The sequence below is a fragment of the Podarcis gaigeae genome (assembly GCF_964106915.1).
Source record: "Podarcis gaigeae genome assembly, chromosome: 1".
Lineage (NCBI taxonomy): Eukaryota > Metazoa > Chordata > Lepidosauria > Squamata > Lacertidae > Podarcis > Podarcis gaigeae.
Window position 1 is genome coordinate 102677107 of NC_139678.1, and position 27921 is coordinate 102705027.

At 42.5% G+C, this 27921-nt stretch overlaps 1 protein-coding gene across 1 annotated transcript in view; it reads left to right on the forward strand.

The window, feature by feature from the left end:
* Nucleotides 1-16968: 16968 nt before the first annotated feature.
* Nucleotides 16969-27921, forward strand: part of LYPD6 (LY6/PLAUR domain containing 6) — a 60818-nt gene continuing 49865 nt past the window's right edge. Inside the window, exon 1 of the mRNA XM_083715406.1 lies at nt 16969-17101. The gene's annotated coding sequence lies outside the window, so the exon portion shown is untranslated. The remainder of the gene's footprint in view (nt 17102-27921) is intronic.

A 27921-nucleotide genomic window follows, 5' to 3' on the forward strand; every position in this document is an offset into this window, starting at 1 on the left:
TGCTCATCTCGCTTTGTTGGCTGAGGAAGCCGGCGTTTGTCTGCAGACAGCTTCTGGGTCCTGTGGCCAGCATGACTAAGCTGCTTCTGGCGAACTAGAGCAGTGCATGGAAATGCCGTTTACCTTCCCGCTGGAGCGGTACCTGTTTATCTACTTGCACTTTGATGTGCTTTCAAACTGCTAGGTTGGCAGGAGCAGGGACTGAGCAACGGGAGTTCAGCCCATCGCAGGGATTTGAACCGCTGACCTTCTGATTGGCAAGTTCTAGGCTCTGTGGTTTAGACCACAGTGCCACCCACATCCCCAGGGTCAGAATTACCCAGGGAGAAATAAGGCAGGATCACTTGTTATCCCATCCAGGGACATTTTACAGAAGAAAAATGGCTGCCCCAATGGACCTGTAGTGCTTTCTAGCAGTTCCAAATGGCTATTACCTGTAAAAGAAAAGAAAGGAAAATGCTTAAAAGGCAGCTCTAGATTTTTTTTAGAGTGTAGATTCAAAATAGGATCATATTCCTGTCCACATTTTAATCCACTTCAGAATGCAGATCCACTGAATCCTCCTATCTGTATGGCAGTGGCTCGCCTAGATTTCAGTCAGAAGTCTATCAACTTTTGAGTGGTTTTTCTCAATTAGAGATTGAACCTGAGACCATCATGTGCAAAGTATTTATGTTATCACTGAGCTATATCTCCTTCCCACTTATGAAATGGGCTGATGTCCTCAAAATGCATATCTATAGTACTTCATACATGCACACACATTCCTAATGGAGATCTCTGGACCCAGCCCATAAAATTCAGACAGAAACGAGAAAGTTTTGTGCAGCAACTCCTACAAAGGACTTTTATTTATTTATAATATTTTAGCCGCCTCCATTTTACTATAAACAAGCCAACACTGCCAGGCGACTATGGAATAGATTGTTTTATTATTGTCGTATTACCTTTTGGCAATGGTTAAGGCAGCAGCATAGTCTGAAAAGGTCAGCAGCATTCAACGTATTGTAAAACAGATAATAATAATTTCAAAATTCACCTGGTACTGAAAAGGAGTAATATTTTGTGCCTGGTGAACCTCTCTGGGAAGTTACAGGTAGGTAGCCATGTTGGTCTGCTGTAGTCGAAACAAAATAAAAAAGTTAGTTGGTCTCTAGGGTGCTACTGGAAAGATTTTTTTATTCTCTCTGGGAAGGTAATTCAGGACTGCGGCACCACTACAAAGAAGGCTCTGTCCCCAGTTGCCAACAGCCTTATCTTCAAAGGTGTAGTTACCTGGGACAGGGTCCCTGAAGATGATCTCAACATTTGGGCAGATCACAGATGAGAATTATAATCCGTCACCTAGTTTATTCAGAAATAAGTTTCATAGATTTTATTGAGACATGTTTCAAGTAAATGTGCTTAGGATTCCAACATTAAGCATGATTTGTATTAAATCGGTTTTATTGCAATTGAAAAACTGTAACTTCCACAGAGAGCAACATGAACCCTGTCTGTGTGTTTCTGTCTGCCATCAGTATATTCAAACCCATCATTATGCCTGTATTCTAGTGAAGCATCTTTGGAATTTTTCTAGCCTTAGGCGGGCTATCTTTGAGCTCCCTTAATTGATCTTTAACCTTTGTCTGCCGCTCTGGGATTGGAAGTGCATTTTGCTTGAATATAACACGCATGGATAATTTTCACCAGGACCAAAGATAGTCAAATTACAGATTGCCTGAAGTTAGGGAAGCCATGAGATCTCTCGTAAAAAAAACCACCATCATTAATCATGGAGATGAGGTAATAGTTTTATCAATGAAAAAGCAAGGGACCCTCATCCACTCTCGCTTTCCAGATTTATGGATCCTTCAGAGCTGTAAGGTCCCAATGCAATCCTGTACTGGCCTAGTCATGTGCTGGCAAATAGGAATGTGCATTAGCTACCAAGCCCTGAGCTCTGTTTTAGCTGCAGAAGTGCAAACAGGTTGATGGATCAGGTTTGTTTGTGGATACCCAAGGGTCATAGCTTTGTGGTGGAACATCAGCCTTGCATGCAGAAGGTCCCAGGTTCAATCCCCGCCATCATCAGATCGAGAGAGAACTCTGCCTGAAACTCTGGACAGCTGCTGCCACTGAGTGTATGGCACCTTCCTGTGTTCCCCAAATGTTTAAACCAAGGTTTCCCAAACTTGGGTCTTCAGCTGTTTTAGGACTATAACTCCCATCATCCCTAGCTGGCAGGAACAGTGGTCAGGGATGATGGGAATTGTAGTCCAAAAACAGCTGGGACCCAAGTTTGGGAAACCCTGGTTTACAATAATAACTCTAAAGCCAGTCTTCTATGGGAATGGTTTCTCCTGGGTGAGGGGAGTGTACTGGAAATGCATAGCTTGCATGCTATTATGAGAAAATTGCACAAAACACACATTTTCACAAGGACTTCTACTGTAAAAAGTAATAATTTGCAAGCTGATGTAGAAATGTGGAGAACTGACCTTAAGATTGCAGAAATGAGAAATTGAGAAGAAAACAAAAATTGACAAATTTGCCCATCCCTAGGGAGTAGGTAGATACTCATATTCATTAATATGAGTGAGTGAGTGAATGAATGAATACCCTAATTAATTAATTAATTAAATTAAGAATATGGATAGCTGCATCTCCCTGATCCCAGGGCATGGGTTCCAAGTACAAAGTACAAATTCACATTAAAACAGAGTAATAAATCGCACACAATCAGCAACACCATCCAAAACCAGAGACCAGAATAACCTACCAGCGGCTAATGACTGCCTAGTGCAGGGGTCTGCAACCTTTAAGACAAAAAGAGCCACTTGGACCGAAGAAAAAAAACCTGGGAGCCGCAAAACCATTGCGACATTTAAAACAGTGGGGAGTGTCGGGGCACACAATGCGCCTCCTGCCCTCGCTAGTATCCGCCCTGGAGCCGCGGCAAAGGTGTAAAAGAGCCACATACGGCTCCGGAGCCGCGGGTTGCTGACCCCTGGCCTAGTGGGATGCAAACAACACCTGAACATTTCTTGCCACCTGAGATTCCAATATGCTAAAACGCTTCCTTGGAGCCTCAATTCATACAGGTGAGGATGCATGCATCCAGTAGTCACCACTGATTTTAATTTACGTAAGTGATGGGGAGAAAAATGTAGGTTCTGTTATTTCAGTGTTACTCCGTGGTTCCTGTTTATTTCTGTACCGAAAGCAAAAATATTTTTAATGAAAGGAAATGAGCTAACTAAAACCAAAAGCTAAATATAAAAACAGTGCAGGGACCACTCAGAAGTTCTTACATCTTTTTCTCATCTGCGGCATAGATAGGAAGGTTCCATAAGTTATGCATATGAACTTAGATGCATTAAATGACTGCATCTAACCTTCCCTTGTTTTTTTGTAGTTTCTTTTGTTGACTGACCATTTAAAAAAGAGAGAAATAACTAATGAGCTGAGGTCTCTTTGCTAGATGATTAATGGAAGGTTCATTGCATGCTTGCTTCATGTTTTGTACAATAAGGATGTTGAAATGTCATTTCTTCTTCTGGAACCTTTAAGTGCATCGCAATTACATTACATTTGCTTGGCTCTGCCGTTAGCCTTTGAAGTGGAAGCGAAGAGGAAGGTAGCAGTAGACACTGCAGTCGATAGCATCTGTGATACACCAGACAGCTCAATAGCTCTGTGTTCTGCCTTTTGCATGTCTTCAATATTCCCATTGTTACGGTTTTGCTGGTAAATGCAGGGAGATAATACAAATGGAAGACGGCATTTTTTAAAAAAACCAAAACAAAACCCAAAGCCATGGAGATATGATACAACTTTGCATCTGGCCATGACAAATGAAAGATATAATCCTGTGTCATGAATAATGGAATGATTACTTCCCAAAATTATACCCTCTGTCCCAGAGATGTGTGATTGCATGGCAATTCTAAATTAAAATAAAATAGTGCTTCTGTAGCCTTCCCAACCTCTGTGGAATGCATTAGGGCTTCCCCAGAGGTCCATTTTTGTTATGCATTCATGGTTATATGTGCTATCAGGTATATGTGGTATCAGATATCATTATGTGTGTTTGTACCTGAAAAGGTTTTGAGGAGGACATACTGCTTTGTTTCAGATTAGAGCAAGTTTCATAGCTTCCTGCTGAAATCCTGTAACTTTTCATAGAATCCTAGAGTAGAAAGGGGCTCATGGGTCATCTAGTCCAACCCCCTCCAGTGCTGGAATCTCAGCTACAGCATCCGTGACCGAAGGCCATCCAACCTCTGCTTAAAAATCTCCAAGGAAGGAGAGTCCATACCCTCTCAAGGGAGGCTATTCCACTGTTGAACAGCTCTTACGTTCTAACTACATCTGAAGTGTCAGAAGTTTTCCATTCCTGATGCAGAATCCTGGTCTTCTCTATCTTGGCTTCTTATGATTTCTGTGGGTCAATGTGTGACTTCAGCTTCTGTAATGGGACGTCATCTTAGTACACCCCTGTAGTCCCTGCACATCCTGTGCACCCTAAGAATCTGCTCCACGGGGTATGGGGACCCTCCAGAGCAGATTTAGGGGGCACATGGGAGGCTGCAGAGGAAGGAGAACAGTCTCGCACAAATGTTGCATTCTTCTTTCCATAATCTGTTCAGGAAGATGACAGGGAATCTACAAACCCTGCTGTGCTCATGGTTTTATGGAGAAAAACTATGGCTTTCCTTTTTTAACAACAACAACAACCCCCCTCAGTATATTAAATGAGATTCACACTCAGCGCCAATTCCCCACTTTAACAGTCAACAGAGTTTACACAATGCTTTCTTGATGCTGTGAATATTCCATACCTTCTGACCTTGCAGTGACACATCTCTAACTTGCGTGGCCTCCATCCAGCATTCCTTGTGTAAGCACATTATCCCACTGCAATTTCTGTGTCCTTCTAGTTGCTAGTACTGCACAAAAGCAGTTAATGAGGCCACATATTCTGCCAGACAAGCAATCTGGGTCCCAGTCCAGGTATGCATGTGAATACATTTAAGCATATGAGTAAACCAGGGATTCCATGCGGAAATTGAGATGCAGTTTTTGTTATTGTGCATGGGTAAATGTGCAATATCTGGTTGAAGGGAGACACAAGTTTGCTAGCCCCTGTCCTAATTTAATGTACATTATTCCCCATCCCTAGCAGGGCGTTTGCAAAAAAAACCTTAGGTTCCATTAGTTTGCCTTACTATCAATATCCCTTAGATGTATTGTTATGCTGATGCCAATTCAGTGTGTGGTGAGAACTTCAGAGACACAGTGTGTAGCCAGGTTCCTTTGGAGGCTTGCGTTATGTTGGCGGTTTATGGTCTATTTACATGCCAGTAAATGATATGACGGGACGTGGGTGGCGCTGTGGGTTAAACCACAGAGCCTAGGACTTGCCGATCAGAAGGTCGGTGGTTCGATTCCCTGTGATAGGTAAGCTCCTGTTGCTCGGTCCCTGCTCATGCCAACCTAGCAGTTCAAAAGCACCTCAAAGTGCAAGTAGATAAATAGGTATTGCTCCGGCGGGAAGGTAAACGGCGTTTCCGTGAGCTGCTCTGGTTCGCCAGAAGCAGCTTAGTCATGCTGGCCAAATGATCTGGAAGCTCACTGGCTCCCTCAGCCAATAAAGCGAGATGAGTGCCGCAACCCCCGAGTCGGCCACGACTGGACCTAATGGTCAGGGGTCCCTTTATCTTTACCTAAAGGATTAACACTCCAATATATCCTGTTAGATTTTCAGGGGGCAGAGGCAGCATGTCCTGTTTCGCCGCTTGAGGAGAAAGTGCCGCCTTGCTCTGCCCTGCCACTGCTACCACCACTGCCATATCTGCTGCTGCTGCCACTGCTTCTCCATCTGCCCTGCCACTGCTGCCAATTTGGGCCAATATCAGCACCACTTCTTCACTGGTATTCTGAGGGCTCCTCTAGATCAGTGTTCCCCAACCTTTGGTCTCCAGCTGTTTTTGGACTACAATTCCCATCATCCCTGACCACTGGTCTTGCTAGCTAGGGATGATGGGAGTTGTAGTCCAAAAACAGCTGGAGACCAAAGGTTGGGAAACACTGCTCTAGATAACCTGTTTATTGAGCATTCATGCTTGCACAAAGCTCACAGGGAGGTTAGACGATGTCAGATTCTTTTTGGGCGTTTGCTCTGATTTATTTGTGGGGCAGTTAGAAGCCTCTTTCCAGATTTGCTTGTACAGTGTTTATATGTTGTCATCTTTCCCACAGATAATTTATTCATCCCACATTTTCCCATGCATTTCCAGGTCACTTTCCGAACAGCCAAAAGTCTAATTCTTTTAAAAACTGTGTTTGCTGTGGTAGCTTGAGAGAGCGCGTTAATCAAATTTAATTGTGCAGATCTAAAGTTCCCATATGCACTTGAATCTTTCACGTGAAATACTGGCAGTCTGGAGCAACCTGGATGCCAGCTTAGCTTACTGTGTCCTCAAAGGAGAAAAAGACAAACCATTCCCCTCCTCCTTCTTTTTTTTACCCATTAAACAAAGGTATCATCTGAGCAGATAACTTTGCTCAGGGGCAGTAAATGTGATTCCATCCAGATGTTGCTAAACTACTATTTCCCTGGCTATTGGCCATGGTGGCTGAGGGCGATGGAAGTTGGAGCCCAACATCTGGAGGGCACCATATTGGCTACACCTTGCTAAATCTGGATCTTTTACAGTCGAATCCTTGAGGAATCACTCAGACCAACACCCTCCCCTTCTCATTAGTATAACCAGATCCTTCATTATGTTGTGCTGAAAGGGAATAACTGCATGGCATTTTCAGGTGGCAAGTGAGCCAAAGTTAAAATAAATGACTGTCTGCTGTCAACTGCATTATGAATACTAGTTAGCTCAGTTGGTTAGAGCATGGTGCTGATAATGCCAAGGTTGTGGGTTTGATCCCATATGGGCCAACTGCATAAGGTTGGATGAAATGACTCTCAGGGCCCGTTCCAACTCTTTGATTCTGTGCCAACAAAGAAACTATTTACTTCTTGTGATACCTGATGTAAAGGCTAGAAAAAACACTAGAACGATGACTGAAAAGAAACTTGAGTTGTTCTTTTTCTGCTCAACAGTAATAAATCTTTCCGTTTTTTGATGAGATAATATGTTGCTTTATTATTTCTTCCTGTAGTTCTTAGAGCCAAAACCTATTAATCACAATTAATGTTTTGCACCCATAATTATAAAACCATTCATCCCAGGTTTTGCGGAAGCATATCACGAACAATAATTAGGAAATTAATTAATAGAATGTGCTTAGCAATATCTAGCAGCCTTGGCTCCCTGTGCTATTTCCTGAGTTTGTTTGCACATACATGCACTCTTCCAAGATGGGAATAAATAGTGATTTGGGTCTGATAGGTAGCATAGGATGTTGAGCTGTCACTCACGGATACTGGAGTCATAATGTGATTTACTGTTACGGCGCGCTTTCTTCCGAAGCTCTCTGGAGTTGATAAATATTACCATGACCTTAAACATTCCTTGAATTGCTATGCCTCGTCCTTTGCATTCAAAACTGAAATACCGTCTATAAAGTGTGACATACTTTTAACACGTTTGTAAACTTCCCTTCTTCCTCATCCATTTTAACCGATCCCTTCCTTAGCAGAAATTTGATTATTGCTCCTCTGGAAGTGTGATGTACTTTATGAATCCATCTCAGGCTGCATACATGCCAAAACTTCAAAGCACATTCGAAGCACATTTCTTCCCTCAAATCACTATGGGCACTGTAGTTTGTTATGAGCTGCTGGGAATTATAATTCTGTGAGGTGTAAACCCAGAGCTCTTTAAGGGGAGTGTGCACCTCAGATGTGTTTTAAAGGTATAGTACAGGCATAGGCAAACTTGGCCCTCCAGATGCTTTGAGATTACAACTCCCATCATCCCTAGCTAACAGGACCAGTGGTCAGGGGTGATGGGAACTGTAGTCTCAAAATACACAGAGGGCTGAGTTTGCCTGTGCCTGGTATAGTGTGTATGCAGTCTGAATCCAGCTTCTGGCCTGGTTTGGTGAAGGAACCTGTTCTGAGTGCCCTGGTACTATACTTGCTTTGGGAGAAAGTGATAAGGACTGGGTTTTTCTTTTGGTTCATTCTGCTTGAATGTCATACCTAGTCCTGATCTGGTACTGGATTCAGAGGCCTTAGAGGACGAACCCAAGTCCCTGCAGGCTAAGCACCTAGGAGAGCAGTAAGGCCCCCCTGGAACTGGCACAGAGGGGCTTTCTATTAAGAGACTCGCTGAAAAACCCTTAGTGCTTTCTGAGGAGGCGGCCAAGCCACTCTCCAGCCCGCAAGAATGCTGCTGCCAGAAAGACTGGCTCCAGACCAAAGAGCAATGACTTCTACATACCCAACCTGAGAGTAAGTGGTCTCCTTGAGAGCAAGCAATCCCTGAGACACCTTCATCACCAGCAGCTGTAGCTGTGATCTAGGGGGGCAGAGTATATAAGGCTTTCCTCGGGAGTCTTTTAGTTTGTGGGAAAATATATACCGTAGATTCCGGCGTATGACTTTTTAACCCCGGAAAATCCTCTAAAAAGTCGGGGGTCGTCTTATACACCGGGTATGGGTTCGCTGGGCAGCGGCAGTGGGCGGCGGGCTCCGCTCCATGCTGGGAGGAAGCCGCCCAGTGAAGCCGGTTTAGCATTGCTGGGCAGCTTCCTCCTGGCGCAGAGCCTGTCGCCCACTGCCCAGCAAAGCTGCTGTGTATAAGACTGGGCATATAAGTTGCCCCCCCCCACAAATTGGCAGCTGCCAATTTGGGAGGTCGTCTTATACACCCAGCCACCTAGTACGCCAGAATCTACGGTAGGTGATATATATAAATTATATATATAGGTGATAAATAAACAGTGGTACCTCGGGTTAAGAACTTAATTTGTTCCAGAGGTCTGTTCTTAACCTGAGGTACCACTTTAGTTAATGGAGCCTCCCGCTGCCACCGCGCCACCGCCATGCGATTTCTGTTCTCATCCTGAAGCAAAGTTCTTAACCCGAGGTAATATTTCTGGGTTAGCGGAGTCTGTAACTTGAAACGTCTGTAACCTGAAGCGTCTGTAACCCAAGGTACCATTGTACAGCCTTATCTGGCTGTTGTGTGATAGCCACTTTGCCTTGTATGTTCTGGACCTAGGCTGATTCCCAGTGTTTGAATTTGGCTTGCTTGAAGTAAGCTGACCGGTTGCCCTTGCTTTCCTTCGTAAGTGATCTGGATCAGAGGCTTAGAACTCCTGGGACTGAGATCCTATCCCCTGAGGGTATCTGCTAGAGCCTGACATAGAATCAAATCGGTTCATTATGTCCTGCCCCCGCCCCCGTAATGTTCAAGTTCCCTTATGACATTGTGTTGTATTTGTATTGCATTTTTATGCTATACAGTTGTACCTTGGAAGTCGAACAGAATCTATTCCGGAAGTCCATTTGACTTCCAAAACGTTCAGAAACCAGGAAGCTCCTTCAGCCAATCGGAAGCCGTGGAAGCCCCATCGGACTTTCGGGTTCCAAAGAATGTTCACAAACTGGAACACTCACTTCCAGGTTTGCAGCGTTCAAGAGCCAAAACATCCGAATACCAAGGCGTTTGGGATCCAAGGTACAACTGTATATTAATTGTCCAGTGTGGATTTAGGTCAGAAAGGAATATTTAAACAAAATGAACAAGCTACCCAACCTCTACAAAATAGCAGAATCACTCTCAGGGTGGATCTAGACACAGGAAACCCCCCCCCCCTACAAATAAGTCAGAAATTAGATCTTTATAAGCAAAGAAAAAAATCTCTATGGGAAATAGTGTTTTAAAATTTCCTGCTCTCTGGCGCCATCTGTTGTTGCATGTTTATAGCGCATTCAAACCACTGTTCCTTTACTAATGTAGTTGTCCTCAACCCAAGTGGCAAGCTGGAACCATGGTCAACTGTCATGAAAATGATTGGAAGGTCTAGAACAGGGTTGCTCGACTACAACTCTTCTCATCCATGCCTATTGGCTATAGGGATGGGGGAGAAATTTGATTTTGTTCTCATTTAAAGGCAAATCTGTCAGATGCACACTTTCTGAAACATTAAGCAAATCGAAGCATGGCATATATTAGGGGACAGGGTGCATAAAAGTGAATATATTAGTCAAAACTGCATACAATGAAACAGTTAATTTTCATGCCGGGGAACAGTGTCAGGTGGGAGAAGGAGAATGAAGGTCTGTCAAAAAGAGGGAGTAGCTTGTTCCTTAGAATTTCATCTTCCACCTGCCACTATATAGCTATAAAATTATCAGGTTTGGGGTCAACAGCCCTCTTACAATACATAGCACATCAGGAGAAGGTCTCAGCGGTAGTGGTCGGAAGTGTAGTTTATTTTTAATTTTATTATTGTGTTTATATCTTGGCTCCAAAGAGCTCAAGGCGGCCTATATTATTCTTATCCTTGCAACAACCTTGTAAATTGCATTTGGTTAAGTGACAGTGACTAACCCAAGGCTACCAAGCGAGTGTCTTTCTGAGTGGGGATTTGAATCCAGGTCCGAGTTCAACACCAGCCACTACATCCTATCGGCAACCTCATTTTCACTCCTTCTTACGCTTCTCCAGTGTGTCAGTGTGGTGTAGTGGTTAAGAGCGGTGGACTCGTAATCTGGTGAACCGGGTTCGTGTCTCCGTTCCTCCACATGCAGCTGCTGGGTGACCTTGGGCTAGTCAAACTTTTCTGAAGTCTCTTAGCCCCACTCACCTCACAGAGTGTTTGCTGTGGGGGAGGAAGGGAAAGGAGACTGTTAGCCGTTTTGAGACTCCTTAGGGTAGTGATAAAGCGGGATATCAAATCCAAACTCTTCTTCTTCTTCTCCCTTAAATTGCACTTTAAAGCTGCTGTTCTGTGTTGATTGGATCCCTGAATATATACTCCAACCTTGTGTTACAGGTCCTGCATGATGTTAATAATAATTATGATATAATGGTTAAGAGCTCATAAAATAGGAATTTTTACCCTGTTTTACTAGCTCTAAAAACAACAGTGATGTTTCATTTTGCTCGTGAAATAAAGAGGGCTCAAAAAGTCCTCAACTTTGCCTGGGCTTGATGGTGTTCTTTTTGTTAACATTTTTTAAGACACCCACATTATGGTTGGGAACAGTTTATGATGATTCACATAGCCAATTCCACATGCCACGACAAATGAACAATAATTTGTGCATACTTGGTGTGTGAAGCTCTTATTGGCATTTAACCTTGTTAATCAAAGCTAACTGGTGGGTCCTTTGGCATAATAACGGCTTTTCTGGAAATCAGATATGGTGAGCCAGTGGCTCATATGTGGGTCAGGAGAATGGCAAAATCCGCACCAGATGTTTATGTTCCATTAATTTCACAAGTGCTGGTCCCAGTTCAGTCAGCATTGGGTAGAATTAGCTCATCTGGTGAAAAGCTGGGGCTGTGTTCACTGGTCTGCTGTAGGTGATCTAGAGCCAGCGATAGATGTGCTTCATTTTTCCTGCCTAAGTTAACATAGTAAATGGCTCAAGTTGAAACTATTGAGCTGTGAAATATGATTCACCACTGCCTATCCCTTTCTGTCTCATGGCGTAATTATTCTTTCCATTTAAAGACCATTTAAAGGTGAAATTAAGAAAACAAAGATGTAATCCTCGACGAACTTCGCCTAATGAGATCTTTACAGCCTTTCTGAAGCTCCTCATTAATTTGCACCAATCACAGATTCCAGTTCTGCAAAATACTTTCCTCCCACGGACTGTAGTGATCCTCGCTTAGAAATATTTTACATTGTCCCTGCGTTTTCTGGCATGTTCCCAGAGCTGCTTCTTTTTGTGTATTCTATAATCAATGGAGGAAAACAGAAGGAATTAAGTGCATTTCCCCAAAACAAAACAAATAAGTCCTGTGTGGGCATTCAGAAGAACTCACAAAATAAACAATTTTTTAAAATGGAAGCTTAGAGCATGACATGCAGTGAAGAATATTCTGTTTTCTTTAAAAAAAATTATTTCTTAGCTTCACTCTTCCCAAAAATTCTTATACTAAGTCAAAGACTGCAATCAGTTGGATTAAGTTAGGCTGCAATCCTAACTCTTTCTCCTCAGAAAGAAGTTCCATTTGATTCAGTGGGGCTTACTCCTAGGTAAATGAGGTTAGGATTGTATGGGCAGTCATTAATAGGTGTACTCCATTGCTTTTTAAAGTAATTAACACCATAAGAAGCAATATATAATCCTCAACACTTAATACACATTCATTCTAGATGAGAGATTTCCAGCCAGCGATGCACTCATAATTTTAGACTGAATTAAATGATCGTAATGTTATTGCTTCACTTACTTCAAAAGGTCTTACTCTGGTGGTGTGCACCAGCCACAATATTTGACTTGCATCTGTAGCTTTGGGAAGCAACCTGATCTGTTTCAGAGCCACACTGTTTATTTCCAATTTGTGTTGGGCCAGACTCAGCCCCACTTGTCATTACCGGGACATCCTCTTTTTCCAGCTGCTGCTGCTTCCCGAGTTGATTTAAACTATTCTTTGTTTAGCAGCCACCACAGTATTGAGGATTTTACAAAGGACATTTCATTAAAACTTCAAACAGGATGAATGGAGTTGCCGCACTCACCTCATAGGAAGAGCCAGTTTGGCCAACAGAACTTTGCCGTTTTCCATTTGCATGCACTGTCCTTGTTTGATGGGAAATTAATCCAACCCTCTCTTTGAAAACTTGAAAAATGTCAAAGCATAAAAAAGTCAGAAACGGCAAGTGCAGGCCATAAAAAGTTTAAATCTGGCATGAGCATTACAGATGATGGCAATAGCAGTTCCTGCTGCTAATGATTCGATCCACTGTTGTGTAAGCAAAACTCTTCTTTTGAAAGAGGTGCACTGAAGCCCCTGAAAGGCATCTTGTGAGGAAAGGGGGGTGTTAGCAAGGCCTGAAATGTATGGTGGGGGGCTGCAGTGGCACAAGAACAGTGTTTCTGATCACAGGGGAGGTTTCAAGTGCACTTTGCATGCACGGGGATGTTGCTCCCCCCCCTATTGCCTGGTTTCAGCTGCCAAGTGTTCTCTCTGAACATCTGAAAAAAGAGTGTTAAAGTTGGTTGGAACTGCAACACATTAAATATTTTGTTTATTTAGTGTCAACACCAAACTGTGGCTGGAATGCTTGCCTGGATCAAGAACGGACAGATGTATGTGTGGAGACCTCTTAGTTTTGCAAAGCTGGAATGTAGTCTACTATAAAAGGGTAAGAGTCCTAGCCATTGCTCTACTCGCTTTCATCTTTCTGTCTCTCTTCTGCATTTGTCTCTTGCCATTCCCACAACCCCTAGAAGGCTGTCCATGAAGAAATGTGGTTCTTGGACTGAAAAGGTTCCTAACCCCAGTTTAAGACTTTAAAGGACATAATCAGCACGTTGAATTGAACCCAAAACCAAATTGGAAGCCAATGGATGTGGTCTAATGCATGATCTAACCTGCTAGACCCATGTAAAACCATGTCAATTAATGCATTAAAAAAATTGCATTGAGCATGGGAAAATTCTGAATATAGCAGACTTTTACTTCAAGTGAAGTAAGACTGAACAACAAGCACTGTGCCAAAGATCTGCACTTGTTTTGTGTCCAATTTAATTAACATTTATGGAGTATGAAGTAAACAATGAGCAAGGCTTACCCCTAAGCTCCCCTTGCCTGTTGGCTCCACTGTTCTGCCACATGCTGGAGATCTGTAACTTCATTTGTGAGAGGAAACTAGAGAAATCCCTGCAGCCTAGTTGTGAAACCTGACTGGCTTCCTGTCTTGATTTATTCCACAGCCAATGAATTGTTCACACTCGTCTACACTGTCTGGATTGAATTACATATTGCTAAATATGCATAGCTGAAAACTCTGGTTATTTAGGGCTGCCTTTAGTGAATATTTTTAGTGTCTGGAGAACACGTAACTACTGTATCCTAGTCACAATAAATGTGGAAAGATAGGTGTCAGGATTCAAAACCCACCTAGGAGTTATTTCAGGAGATAGGCCAATGTATTTTGATGTTTGAGGCAAAAAAAAGTCCCATGCTCCCACTCTCACACCAATGGTAGTAAAAAAATCTAATACTATGCTAAATAATTGATATTTTGATGGCATTCAGTGGTCTCCTAAATCTGTTGCTTCAGCCCACCCTCCACCCCTGCAGCCTGCCTTTCATCCTCAGTGTGCAGTAACGACATCCATCCATCTATCATCTATCTATCATCTATCTATCATTCATCTATCTATCTATCTATCTATCTATCTATCTATCTATCTATCTATCTATCTATCTAATCTATCATCTATCTATCTATCTATCTATCTATCTATCTATCTAATCTATCATCTATCATCTATCTATCTATCTATCTATCTATCTATCTATCTATCTATCTCTGAATCCTGGACTGGCAAACTGTATCTCTGGACCCAGCTGAATGTGATAGCAAACACTCCATTTGTTGCTGCTTTTCTTGAAACACACCTGAATCTCATTGGGACTGTAGTGTCGAGGTTCAATAACCTTTTTGCCATGGCTTTGCCAAAAAATCTAACCCCCTTCCAACATTCCTAGTATTAGTCCTGAGAGAGAAGCTTCCATTGGTGCCCCTTCTTGCTTCTGTTACTGTTTAAAAAAAGGCAGGGGGGAGAGAGAAGATCACGTGATGCATTCAGGCTATATACACACTATCCCTTTAAGGCACATTCTCAGGCAGGAGCAGGTGAGGGAGAGCTTCATGGAGGCCCCTCCAGTGGTGGGGAGGGGGGCTGCTGCTTCTGTAGGGCATCTGGTCATAGCTGTCAAGTGTCCCTTATTTGAAGGGACAGTCCCTTATTCCAGCGCCATGTCCCGCTGCTGTCCCTTAAATGTCCCTTAAATGATGTCCCTTAAATTTCAAAGGAAGCAGCTCCTCTCCCTCCCTCCCTGCCAGCCAGGGAGGAGGAAGGCTCCAACTGTGTTGCTTGGCTGTGTTGCTCACCCAATAAGAAGTCTAAGAACTGGGGGGTGGAGCTTGCATGCCTTGTGTGTGGCTAGTTAATGCAAGCTGAGGGGTTTTTTGAATGCTGGACGCCATTTTGTTGCACGTGTTGCTGCAAACTTTGCAGTGCAAAGCCAGGCCGGGGAGCCATCTTAAGTTGAGGCTGCATAGGCCTTGTGGTGCATGTGATTCAGATTCTATTCAGTTGAACCTCTGGTTACAAAGTTGGTTGGACAGTGTTCTCGAAGCTACGAGCATAAGTTTGACCAGACTGCAGGAGGACAGGAAGACTGGAGTGCCTGGAACAGGTGAGGCTGCAGGTCCCTTATTTTGGCTGCTGGCCCCTTATTTTCAAGGCTGGTGGTCCCTTATTTTCAAATCTGTAAGTTGACAGCTATGCATCTGGTCAGAATTTGGCACTCCCTGAAGCACTGAAGCAATGGTTCCTGATGGACCCTGACCCTGTTTTGAACAATCACAGTACAGTGGTACCTTGGGTCAGTGGCGTAGCGTGGGGGGTGCAGGGGGGGCCGGCCGCACCGGGCGCAACATCTGGGGGTTAGCGTTAGGGGGCGCAAATCCACGGGTTAGGGGGGACAAATTACTTGCCTTGCCCCGGGTACTGACAACCCACGCTACGCCACTGCCTTGGGTTAAGTACTTAATTCGTTCCGAAGGTCTGTTCTTAACCTGAAACTGTTCTTAACCTGAAGCACCACTTTAGCTAATGGGGCCTCCCGCTGCTGCCGCGCCGCAGGAGCACGATTTCTGTTCTTATCCTGAAGCAAAGTTCTTAAACTGAAGCACTATTTCTGGGTTAGCGGAGTCTGTAACCTGAAGCATATGTAACCTGAGGGACCACTGTATTCGTTTTAGGCTGCCCAGGTGATATCTATCATTCATGCCACAGGTCAATCATGAAAGCATCTGCAGATGTCTGGGACAAGGACCAAAGAGATACAGTGAGTGAGGGAAGTAATGTGTCTTACTATTGGGGGGCGGGAGGAGTGAGAGGGCAAAAACCATACTCTCTCTGTAAGGGGGCAACAGGTGAAGCTGCCCATAGGAGAGCAGCAGAGGATGGGAGGTTAAGGTAGCATAGGAATAGGGGAAAGAAATGGCAGAAGGAAGGCATCCCACTTGCTTCCTAAGATGTGGGACCCAATCACAGGTGGCCTGTCACATAAGGAAACTTGGGCCTTTGGGGGCATATTTTGCCACAAACCTTCAGTGGCAATGGTGGATAATTTCCAGCTACTGGAAAAAGTAGCCTAGTCCTGTGCTCAGGTTTGCTGCCTGCATTCTAGCAGCATTTTGTTGTCGTGGTGCTGTTGGGAGAGGGTTTGGGTTCTAAAGGTGACGGGCTCTTTTTGGGGTGCGGGAAACAGAAACGCTTTGGTGACTGGGGAAGTCTGGCAGGCATCAGAGCGAACTCCTAGGGACCAAGGTCCCTTCAGCCCCCCCAAATATTTGAGGGGGCTGCCCCCCAAAGTTAATGGGCATTGCCATCATTCAAATGCCGTGCATGTGCCATGTCCTGTGATCGATTATGCGGGGAGGGGCTTGCTTGCTCCCCCCAACATATTTTATTGAAGTTGGCACTCCTGGTGGCAGGGGGTTCCACAGGCGCCCCAGAAGGATCTGGGAATCATTCCATGGATTCTGTGACATGTAACCCCAAAGCGGTGGGCACAAGGGGTGATCTCTCGTGACCTGTGGAGGAACCCCCAGGTGGGTCGAAGGGCTGCGTGGCGAAGCCAAGGCTGCTTCTCCTCCTTTCTTCGGCTCTCTCTCGCTCTCTCCCTCCGCCTTGCAACGCGGGCGACCAGCCCTGCAGCTCGTCTCAACCCCTCTGATCAGCCAAGCCACGCTAATTGGCTGGCCAATGGCGAGGCAGCCCAAGAATTTAGCGCGGCTTCCGGCGCTCTCATTGGCTGGCGGGAGTGTCGGGGAGGCTGAGCGTTCCAGAGCAGGACTGCAGTGCACGCCGCCAGCCTCGCTCGCTGCATTGTGCGCTCGTGGGATGGGGCGGCTGGCCCGAGGCGGGCGGCTGGCCACGCAAGCGGTGAGTAGCCCGGGTTCCCCCCACCTTGATGACTGTTTTTAAATAAGGGGGAAAGGAGGGTCCCCGTGTGGAGGAGGCGGCACAGCGCTGCGTGCGAGAGGCGCGGAGTCTCAGGCGAGGCTTTTGTTGTGCGTTGCTCGCTGCAAGCGCTGGGGATCTGCAGCAACAGATGAAATGTTTGGGGAATTGATCGGCGCGCTTTGCAAGTGCACGATCACGAGCGCGCTGGTTTCCCCCCCTTCCTGGGTCTGGTCTTCCCTCCTCGTCGGCGAGAGTGTCATGGTCAGTCCATCGCCCCCAAGGATCAAGAGCTGGCGAGCTTTCAGAGGGCAGGAAATAAAATAGGCGCTTCGCTGGGGGGAAGTTTCCGAGCTGGAGATAATACAGACGGATTCGAGACGGGAGGCTTACCTACGAAATACAGATGTATTTCTTTGCTAAATAAAGTGGATTTAAAAAAACAAACAAGCCTCTCCCCCGCACCCCCACCCCCAGTGACCGCAGAATACTTTGCAGCCTGGTGGTTGATCCCCACAGATGAAATACTTAAAAGAAATATCTACCTGGATCTTCGCTGTTTTGTGGTATTCGAATTAAGGCTACATCCTAGTTTTAAATATTACAGCAGAAACTCTATTAAGAGGAACAAACCAGGCCTTGTAGTTGAATATCTAGAACAGCTCCGTTGAGATGCTTAGGTTAAAGTTGATTCAGTTCTATTGATTTTTGGTCAGACCGTTTAGCGTGTTAAATGTGAATAAACGGGATGCATTTGGTGGTATACTGAGGATGCAGAACTCCTTTTTATTTAACAGGCTCAAGAGTTTACATTTTTTGAGGCTCCTTTTTACTAATGTGACATACACACAAAGTTAATAGGCCTGACTAGGGACGCAGGTGGCGCTGTGGGTTAAAGCCTCAGCGCCTAGGACTTGCCGATCGAAAGGTCGGCAGTTCGAATCCCTGCAGCGGGGTGCGCTCCCGCTGCTCGGTCCCAGCGCCTGTCAACCTAGCAGTTCGAAAGCACCTCCGGGTGCAAGTAGATAAATAGGGACCGCTTACCAGCGGGAAGGTAAACGGCGTTTCCGTGTGCGGCTCTGGCTCGCCAGATGCAGCTTTGTCACGCTGGCCACGTGACCCGGAAGTGTCTTCGGACAGCGCTGGCCCCTGGCCTCTTAAGTGAGATGGGCGCACAACCCCAGAGTCTGGCAAGACTGGCCCGTACGGGCAGGGGTACCTTTACCTTTAAGTACTCAAATGCTATGTGAATGCATTTTGCTGTGAATTCCAATAGTTGCTTCTCATAGTTGCAAAGCATTTTGTCTGTAGGGTGATGCTCTTTTCATTGGATGGACATGTGTCTAGAACTGCTAAAAATTGATAGGTAAAGTCGGTACTTGCTGAGAAAATCTCTTAAGGGAAGATGGAAGTCCAAGTCTAAGTTTAATCTTATGCATGTTTGCCCAGGAGAAAACCCATGGGACTTAACTCCCAGGAAATCATGCAAATTGCAATCACTGGCTGTAATCTTTTGCACACTTACTTGGGAGTAAGTACCATTGAACACAGTGGGACTTACTTTTGAATAAACATACAAAGCTGTTAGATCATAAGTACATTTACTAGTGGTCTATATTGGTAATACAAGCGGAGTGATTCACACATTTATTTTAATGTGGTAGTCTATATAATGTTGCACATTCTAGCCTGAATGCCATCTTGCCACTTAAAAATGAAAAAATTATTTCAGTCCTGAGATTTGCTTGCTTGTTTGTTTTTGTAAAAAAATATATATATTGTGAACTTCAAAAGGTTTTCCTTTGGAATTGTTCATTTACCATAAAAACTTTCATAACTTTAATGACTCAAGAAAAATTGCAATTACTTTAATTCATCTAAGTCTGTCATTTTGGGCATTTGCTAGAATGACTGTTTTTGAAGTGATTCTTTGATTTCAAAATTGGTCTCGTTGACTGACTTCTGAGTTAGCATGCATAGCATCGAGTAATTTCACCTGTGTGTTGTGAGAGCCAGTGTGGTGGTGTGGTGAGAGTGTCAGAGTAAGACCTGGGAGAGAAGGGTTCAAATCCCCACTCAGCTATGAAACTAACTGGGTGTGGCCAGCCATACCTACCTCACAGGGTTGATGTGGGGATTGATTGAAGAAGAGGCAAAAAAGGTGGGATAGAAAGGCAATAAATAAATAAAACCGTTTAATAAGTACAACATCAAATAATTTACACATGGATGAAAAGGGGCGAAGATGCTTTGAACTGGTCTTCCATAAATGCATGATGCTTATAAATTACCTGATGTGTTTCAGGAAAAACAAGAGTAGGGCAAAGAATATTGATGTGTCCTGGCTTGGTAAGGTAACTAGAGGATTATATCTTCAATAAATATTCCCACTTCTTACCTTTCTCTTTTCTTTTTAAAAATCTGTCTCATTCTATGGGCTGTCCCATCTCTCATTTTGCGAGTTTGAATAAGCTATTTCGAGATTTATTATTATAGATAGAAAGTCTACAGCTTGTGATCTCAAGCTGTAACATTCATTGAATGTGATGCATATCCAAGATTTGAAGTCAAACGATGAGATGTGATTTAAAGGATATTAATCTTTCTTAAATTCACTTTAAGTCCAGGTGGTAAGCCTTGACAGGTTTGTGGATTGCTGCCACAGTTGGCAGCAAGATATGTAGCCTTAAAGTCGAGGCAAGTTAAACATGAGGAAATTATTGTGTGATCGACTTTGTTTTTTTGTAAGAATCCTGACGTCCATCTATCACAGATGGTTACAAACAATGGCTTATAGGAGCAAAGCTAGATTCAGAAAGGTGGCCGAGAGATGGAGCTAATTATCTACAGTACACACTGGGACAACTTACACACATAAGATACATTTCTACATATGGAGGGGTACCAATGGGAGCCTTTTTGTTGCTACCACACTTGGGAGTTGAGCACCCTAGAAATCATCCAAAGATCTACAACTCGATCACACTCCCATTGTAAGGATTTTGAATTGTTCCACTTGAGGAAATATTGGTTGATTATTTCGATCAAATATTTCTTTTTCTCTTTTAAAATTTATATCCCACCCATCTGGCTGGGTTTCCCCTGCCACTCTGGGCGGCTTACAACATATATAAAAACACAACAAAACATCAAACATTGAAAAACAAAATATCCTATATAAGCAACCAACCAACCAACCAACCAACCAATAAATAAATAAATAAATAAACCAGTACAAATCAATAATAACAGTGACAACAACAAAAATAATAATAAACAGTTTACAGTTATACCCAAATTAAAATAACCACTAACTCCACCTAAACATTTAACCAACACCAACCCGACAAAAACAAAACAGAGGAACCAAAATTAGAACCATTTAAAACCATTTAAACATTTTAGCAAGTTACCCCAAACCAAGAGTTGTTCCAGCAATGTCCCAGTGGCCTCCCAGGAGCCTCTTTTAGCTGTTCAGGGTGAGTCTGGGCCCCGCCCCCTGGGCCAGGTGGAAATGGGCCTTGCAGCAGGGAGCAGGTCTTCCTTCTAGCACTCATGGCAGCAGCAATGGTTATTTATCGAAACAAATTTCTCTGCCCTAATTAGTGTAGTTACTTGGATATATGTGTGTGTAAATACAAATATTCAAATGGGAATAATGAAGCAAAAGTGGTTAGCTGTTGATACAGTATGTATTTGGCAGTGCAGTCTGGTCTGCATGTGCTTGGAAGTTATTCCCATGGAGTTCAGTGGGGCTCAGTCCTAGGCAAGTTGCATAGGACCACCCCTTGTTAAAATCAGTGGCATTTATAACTGCTTTCTGTCCTTTTCCGTGTATAAGACTAGGGTTTTTCCTTTAAAAATCATGCCAAAAGATGGGGGTCGTCTTATACATGGGTTGTGCATAGGGTGGATGTTTGATTGGTTGCTGCCACGGCTGTTAGCGGCTATTGTGCGTGTGATTGGTTTCTGTGTAAATGGATGGTGTTGATTGGCTGAAGCTGTGGCAATTGGGCGTGCGATTGGCAGCTTCTGCCGGCAAGGGGACGGACGAGGCAGATTTTGCGCTGGGTGCAGGTGAGCGATTTTCTGCAATCCCCTCCCAAAGCTCAACAACTCCGTGCCATCTCCCCTCCATTTTCTTAAATTTGAGTCCCCCAAAATAGGGGCGTCTTATACATGGGGGCATCTTATACATGGAAAAGTATGGTAACTATGGCTGGAAGGGTAATATCCATTTGTTTTTAGTGTCTACAATTCATTTTAGAGCTTTCTTGAAGAAATACATTTATGTTGTCCATTTCTAGCAATCTATATTTAGTTTCTGGAACTGTTTTCATAGAACAATGGAATTGTAGAGTTGGAAGGGACCACGAGGGTCATCTAGTCCAACCCATTGCGATGCAGGAATCTTTTGTCCTACGTGACGCTTGAACCCACGACCCTGAGATTAAGAGTCTCCTGCTCTACCGACTAAGCCATCTTTTATTTATTTTATTATCACGCTGATGGAGAACCAGTAATCCAGTGTCAAGAGTCCAGCAACACCGATAGCGCTGTAGAATCAAGTGTGGGGATGTGGCTATGCTTGTTACTGTCTATGATTACTGAATATGTGATATTGAATACAATGATGATTCTGATAGAACTAGATAATCCCTGAGAATAGGCTTCAGTACCTAAAATTATTATTTTGACTGTGTGTTAGGTTTACTGGTTTCACAGCTTACATAGCAGCTTTATTTTCTCAAATAAAATTGACCTTCTATGAATCAAGTCTCTCTGTGTGAACATGGCACTAAGATTATATCTAGTGGTGGCCTTGCACCAGCAGAAAGGACTTCTTGGACAAGGCAGGGAACCCAATATTTTCTGGCCTCTGCAATGACTACATCCTCTACGGACCCATGAGCACTGGGAGATCTGCCAGGAGAGAATGAGAGAACTGTGATAAGAGGGGATTGGTGTAAATTGAATGTCTCACCTCACACAAGTAAAAGTGCTTTACACTAGCACAAATACAGCAAATACACAAATACAGATTTCTTTCTGTGACACATAATTGAAATCAATGAGCATTATTCCACTGGGTAGGATTGTGGGTAGGATTTATGCAACATGTTCACAAAGCCATCCGTCCTCCATTTTCGGTATTTGCAGTGTAAATGGGAAATGGAACAGGATTCTTCTGGAGTTGATAAGCTATAGCTTGCACAGATGACATGCAAAGTTGAACTATTAGCTTCTATATGCACTTTTCAATAATTAAATGGTTAGACTGGTAAGAAGGAAATACTAAACTCATTTAATTGTGCATGCATTATATATATACACACACAGTATGTACAACTGTTGTACATGTATATTGTTCAGTGTACTCATTGCATATCCAATATGTGGAGGAAAGAACATTTCTATAAAGCTATGGCTTTGTGCAGTTTCTATGGGCTTTTAAGATAAAAGACCTATAAGGGATTCCCCACTCCCACCCCACTGCTTTGTTGATATATCCTAAGCATGATAACAATGGTTCCTCCAGTCCCATATTGAAAACTGGCTCATAACCAGTAAATACTTTTTTATGTCTGTGTTAAGTTCGGTTCTTAGGAAATGCTGCTGTCATAACTCTCAGTCTAGCAAATGTATGTGGAAATAGGTTGCTGCGGGCACATTTATCACAAAGTCTGCAGTAAGATTACTGTATCCAGCATGGGATAATATATGCACAATCCCAAGCATTTAATAGAATCTCTCTGAAAAGCTACCAGCTTGTGCCTTAGGTACTGGCCTGGTTCATTAAACTATAGGCTTCTGTGTTCTCCTCCCCTGCCAATACAGCTGTGAGGAGTTCAGAAGCTTCTGCTTCCTTTATAGATTAACCACAGTTTACCTTTACTGCTGAACCCTAAACCGTGGTTAGTCTTAATTGTGTTTAGTGACAAGCCAGCTTTATAAAATATGGTTTGAAGTTGGCTGGTTTCCACAGAGTCCTTAAAATGTAACACTAAACCATAGCTGGCTATTGTATGTATGAACCGCAACAAGGAAGATTTTGAAAGCGTTTGTTTCCTTTTTAGTTTAACCATACTTTGCATCATTGAATCCAGAAAACTATGGTTTATGAAGCTGGCTTGTTTCAATAAACTGTAGTTAAGAGTACCCACAGTTCAGGTTTGGATGCAATGCTAAATAGTGGATAATTTAAAAAGGGATGGAAAACTTACGATTGCCTTGTGGCAGTGGAAGAGAGGGGAACGTATGAGCCGCAGGCTCATTCATGTAATGGTAAGCCATATTTATTGTTGCTTCCAAAGCAGGCTTGTGGAGTGACAAGCCTAGTCTTGGTAGTAACTCTATGCCTGCACTTGACCCTGTAGGAAGTTCCTGAAATGCGTGAACAACCATTGAATTAATATATGTGCATTTGGCAAAGCAATCAGATGACTGCATTTGTTGCATGTGTAGCAGCATTCCTCCTGTGTCACTTTAGAAATTGCTTGGGTTGCTGATGCCCCGTGGCTTCCTTCCACGGGGAGGCCTTTAAATATTTGAATTTAATACACATGGAATGAGCAAATCCTGTGGGATGCAACAACACTCCACTTCAATGAATAGCAGTTGCATAAAACTTTTGATTTGATAAGCCTAAATTAATCAGCATAGTTTTGGGGTGGTTTGTGTTTTATCCAATGTTTTTCCCCGCAACAAGAAAAAAGCACTATAGCATTTGTGTGTTGATTCTTAAACACTTACATTTCAAAATATATATGCATTTCAGTCTTTATGCTGCAGATCTAAAGGGAGTTTTCAAATAGATCTAAATCAGTGAGACAGTTTTCTTTATCATAAAATTAAGAGTAAATAGATGTCGACCATAATTGTTCTATTTAGAACGCATTCTTAGCACTATTGTTAAAATCCTTGGCACGGGTGCGGACTAAAGCTTTGATTGTGCTCAACAAGTTTACATATGTCGTTCCCTTTCATGTGGCAAACACTTTGAATCAGTTGAGTAATCTTGTAGTTATGTTTCAGGGCTGCAGGAATGTTTATCATTAGTGAAAATTTTATTCCATCCTGCTGCATAAATGCTTGGAACTAAAACATTCGGTACGTTACGCTACTTCACCCAAGCGTTCTAATGCTATAAGTAACCTTTGGGATGCCTAAACAGAAATATTGTATTGTTCCCGTATCCCAGCCAAAATATTATTTGATCATTTGGGACAGTGGTAAAATCCTGTCTTATGAACAATACTCCCTTGAGCTATATGAGATGAGAGTGGGTGTAATGCCTTGCATTTGCTTGGAGGGGAGGGAAATAAGGCACAAGCCCATGTCAGCAATGGATTGTGCAATTTGTCTACCTTTATCCTTGAAGCTGTTTCCAGGCACCAGTAGGTTAGCCTGGACCACCCCTGTGGGAGACCTGCACGGGGCTGGAAAATTTGGAGATGAAAGCAATACATACTTTAAAAGCATTAAATTCCTCCTTGATTCCACTGTTATCTGTAAAGTGAGCAAAGGAGATCAGTTACAAAAGAGAGAAACTTGATAATCAAACAAAGGTACTCCTTTTTCTCACTTGTTTGGGAAAAATGTTTACCTCGTAATGTTACCTTTCTTATTAATTCCCTTTTCAAACATAATCTTCCTATGTTGGTGTCATTTTATTTGTTCTCGCTCTCTCTTTCCTGCATGTAATGTTCCTGTAGAACAACTGTTCCATTGCATATCTTCTGAGAACTCCACTTATCCTGAGTTGCACCTCATTGGTTTTCTGGAGCATCCAGTTACCTAAATGAGCATTATCAAGTGCCAGTTAATTGTGTTGCTTGCAACTGAGGCTAATGGCTGCATTACCTAAATAGTAAACCAGCACAGAATTTCTATCTTGGTGAAAATAAGGTAGGTAAGTAGCGGGGAGCAAAGGTGCTTAAGGATACATTCTTTATACAGTAATTGACTTTTTAAAATCCTTTGAAATTTAGTGTACCTTCCTAAATATTTTTTCACTTGTTCTGTATTCTTCAGCCAAGCCTTCAGTATGGGACAATTGCACCTTAGTTCAAGGCTTTGTAATGTTTTTCTCTCTGCTCTTGAATAGCACAGAACAAGATAATTGGTTGATAGCACTGGTTTCCTCCTCCTGTGTGAATAATAATAATAATAAAATTTATTTATATCCCGCCCTCCCCAGCCGAAGCCGGGCTCAGGGCGGCTAACAACAATAAAATAGTACAACATTCTAAAAACATTTCATTATAAAATTAATTCAACTCAAAATGATGGCAACCATTAGGCTAAAGTTCTGTGAAGATTGCCAAAGGAGGGAGTCAGGCTGTGCCCTGTGGTGGAACAGCTCTATTTTGCAGGCCCTGCGGAAAGATGTCAAGTCCCACAGGGCCCTAGTCTCTTGTGACAGAGTGTTCCACCAGATTGGAGCCACAGCCGAAAAAACCCTCTCATTTTTATACCCAGTGCTGGCTCCTTCAAATTAATTCATTCTGTGTCTCCTGCACTGGGTTGAGTTAAGCTTATGTAGCGATGAACTTAAATTAAAACTATTGAGTTGAGGTGTAAGATGTAACAACATGATCCTGAGCACAGTTGTTTGGAAAGATCGTTAATTACAACAGAATTCAGTTCCAAAACCCTCCGGTCCAGATTTCAAATACTTTAGGTGCCATAATTATTATGGATCTGAGGTTAATTTGAATTTATCTGTACCTATCTATCTTTTGGAGGAAAACAATATGATAGCTTGGGGACAGTATAATCCTTTGTCTCTGTTTCCAAGATAGTGAATCAGGATCTTGAAGGCTTTGAAAACCTATACTTGTACCATTGAAAGAAGTCATAAATAACATTAAAGAACTGTGAAATTCCGGAAACATGGAAAGAAGCCTTTATCACACTCATCCCAAAACAAGATTCGGATTTAACACAGGTCAAAAATTATAGGCCTATTTCGCTGTTGAATACTGACTATAAAATTTTTGCGAGTATATTAGCAAAGAGAATGAAAAGAGTATTGTAAGAATTTATACATAAGGATCAAGCGGGTTTTCTTCCTGGCAGACAGATGAAAGATAACATAAGAAACATAATAAATATATTGGAATATCTGAATGCCAGGAATGAAAAACAACCTATTTTAATCTTTGTGGACGCTGAAAAGGCCTTTGATAATATATCATGGAACTTTATGTTAAAAAATCTAGAGTATATGGAAGTGGGTAAGGAATTCTATAATGGGATTAAGGCAATATATACAGAACAGAAAGCGAAGCTGATAGTAAACAACTATATTACAGAAGACATTAAAATAACCAAGGGTACAAGGCAGGGATGCCCATTGTCGCCACTATTATTCATTATGGTGCTGGAAGTTTTGTTAAAATCATTAAGAAAAAATGAAGATATAAAAGGGGTGTCTATAGGGAAAAATGAATACAAAGTTAAAGCATTCGCGGATGACTTGATAATGACGGTAGAAGAACCAGTGGAAAGTATTAAAAGAATCTTAGAAGAAATAGAGCAATTTGGTCGAGTTGCAGGATTCTATCTCAACAAAAAAAGGCAAAAATTATTGCTAAAAATATGAATCAAGAATTGAGGAAATACAACAAAGGACAGAGATAGAAGTGGTGAACAAAGTGAAGTATTTAGGAATATGGTTAACCCCCAAGAACATTGATTTGTTTCAAAACAACTATCTACCTATGTGGAATCAAATAAAAAGGGATTTGGAGGTGTGGGGAAGATTGAAACTGTCCTTCTGGGGGAGAATACGATAAAAATGAGTGTACTACCAAAGATGTTATTCCTTTTTCAATCACTGCCGATAATCAAGGGGGCATTAATTTTTAAAGAATGGCAAAAAATAATTTCAAGATATATCTGGCAGGGTAAGAAGCCAAGGATTCAGTTTAAGTTATTAACAGATGCGAAAGAAAGAGGTGGCTTCACCCTGCCAGATCTGAAATTATACTATGAAGCATCATGACTCTGTTGGATAAAGGAATGGATCAAATTAGAGAATGGAGAGTTGTTAGACTTAGAAGGATTAGATAACAGATTTGGTTGGCATGCTTATTTATGGTATGAGAAGAAAAAAAATTCACAAAGGTTTCGAAAACCACATCTTCCGAAGATCACTGATAGAGGTGTGGGAGAGGTATAAAAATTTGTTGGCACCTAGACTCCCCCAGTGGATTTCACCATTAGAAGTGATGAGTGTGAAAAAAATCAATATGAGGGGGAGGTGGACAACATATGGAGAATTGGTAATAAGAGAGGGGGGAAAATGGAAAATGAAAACTTATGAAGAGGTGAAAGAATCTGTTTATGACTGGTTACATTACTATCAGATTAATGAAATGTTTAAAAAAGATTGTAAAATGTATGGGTATGAAGGTAAAGAATCAAAATTCCAAGTGGAGGTATTGAATAATGAGTATAAAAATCTGTCTAAAATGTATAAAATGTTACAAAAGATGAAGAGGTAAAAGCAGTAATGATACATTGGGCAAGAGATTTTGGTTATAATATACAGTATGATGATTGGATGAAAATATGGAATGAAAGGTTGAAATTCACGGCATGTACTGTGTTGAAAGAAAATGTAATGAAAATGGTCTACAGATGGTATATAACGCCAGTTAAACTGGCTAAAATGTATAAAACATGTAATAAGTGTTGGAAATGTAAAGAAAAAGAAGGTACTTTCTATCATTTGTGGTGGGAGTGTAAAAGGGTGAAAGACTTCTGGGAAATGATATACAATGAATTGAAAAAAG